We start from the raw sequence: 2,063 nt of genomic DNA on the forward strand, positions 1-2,063 counted from the left end.
GTAATAGCAATGCCCTTCTTCATCCCATGCAGACTATCGTTTATAACCTTGTAATAAGAGCTGAGAATGCCATTTAAATTAAAATAGTCCAACAAACTTACTCTACCAGATTTAAAATATATTGCTATAATAATCCACTGTAATTTATATGGATAAGACACTGGTTTAAAACTAGGTAGATATAATAGAATAGAGAGTATAGAAACAGAGTTTGATCTAGCATAAATATGGTATTTCATATCAGTAAAGAAAGTATGGATTATTCAATAAATGATCTTGAAATAAATTTTAGTTTGGAGGAAAAAGTACATCATATCCCTAGCTCTTCTTAGTAGCAAATAAATTCTAGGAGGATCAAAGATTAAATATTTTTAAAACACATGAAAAACTAGAAGGAAATATAGGTATTTAAAAAATCTTGAGTCAAATGAGATATTTCTAAGTATGACACCAAATTTAGAAATTCCAAAAAGAAAATAATTTTTGCTAGATTAAATTTTTAAACTTCTGAACTACAGAAAACTGTCACAAACAAATGTAAAAAGAGAAGCAATCTTTTTTCAAAAAAAAACTAGGTCATCTGGACTAATATCCTTAAGACATATGAAGAGCTCTTATAAATGAATAAGGAAAATGTGACTCTCCCTGATAAAATGGGGAAAATGAAATAAAAATGCAATTCACAAAAGATTTACAAATAATCAGGTAGAAAGATAGCGTTCTTATTAATAGTCAAAGAAATGCAAATTTCACCACAATAAATGATGGTGAAGATTTTAAGTCTGAAAATACCAGTTTGTGCAGAAAGCAGATATTATTACATGCTGATGGTGGCAAGATACCTCGGTAGAAATCTTCTAGATGGAAATTTGGTAATACGTGTAAAAAGTTAAAGGAGAAGAGAAAATAGAGGGGAAGAAGGTTGAGGGGAAGAAGAGATGCTGAAGGAAATACTTTTGAACTAGCCCTTTTCATGAAATTTGTCTTAAAATTTATCTTAGATATGCTTCTAGGTCAAGGTGTCAGCAGGGTTGGTTTCTCCTAAGACCTCCTTGGCTTGCCGATGGCCACCTTCTCGCTGTATCCTCACGTGGCTTTGCTCTGGCTTTGTTTCCTTTTCATATAAGGATACCAGTCATATTGGATTAAGGCTCTACCCTTATTTAACATTAATTACCTCTCTAAAAGCCCTATTTCCAAATATAGTCACATTCACGGTTAGGGCTTCAACATACGGATTTGGGGGGAACACAATTCAGTCTATTACAAATCGTGAAAAGTGGAAACAACCTAGAGGTCCAGAAAGTAAAATATTATGCAGCCTCACAGCGATGAAGCCGATTTATACTTGTTAACATGGAAAGCTGTCACAATACATGACATTTTTTTTTTTTGGCCGCACCCCACAGGTTAGGGGATCTTAGTTCCCTGACCAGAGATTGAACCCCTGCCCTCGGCAGTGAAAGCGCAGAGTCATAACCACTGGGCCGCCAGGGAATTCCCTATGACATGTTTCTTAACAGGTTTTAAAACAATAGGCTTAGTATGACCACACTTTTGGAAAAATATATATGTATATTTGCAAAAAAACGTTATGTATGTAAACAAAGTGACATCTGGATAGCGGAGCTCTGAGAAAGATACATATTCAATTTTATATTTTTATGAATAATATAAAATGAATATTTTAACCTTTATAATAAAGGAGAAAAAAGTTATTTTCGAAAGGGCAGTTCCGTCCCAAATTTATTTCTTCCAGGATTATTTAAATACATTTCAAATTCTGATTGCTAATTTTTTGCATAAATAATTACAAACTATGAGCCAAAGTGACTCCGCGGGGTGCACCAGCGGAGGCCACTGATGCGAGGCAGATGACAAGCTTGAGTGGAAGAGATTCATTTGCAGAAAAATTATGAACATAAAAAAGTGTTAATTAGCCAACAGAATTTATGGGTGTGTTTTGTGGACCCTGGCACTCATTCAATTTGATTATTGTAGCCTATCAAACTACATAATTTAAGCCAAAAGGCCCTGTTAGAATAGACAAATACATTGACAAA

Source organism: Orcinus orca, chromosome 2 (assembly GCF_937001465.1).
Source record: "Orcinus orca chromosome 2, mOrcOrc1.1, whole genome shotgun sequence".
Lineage (NCBI taxonomy): Eukaryota > Metazoa > Chordata > Mammalia > Artiodactyla > Delphinidae > Orcinus > Orcinus orca.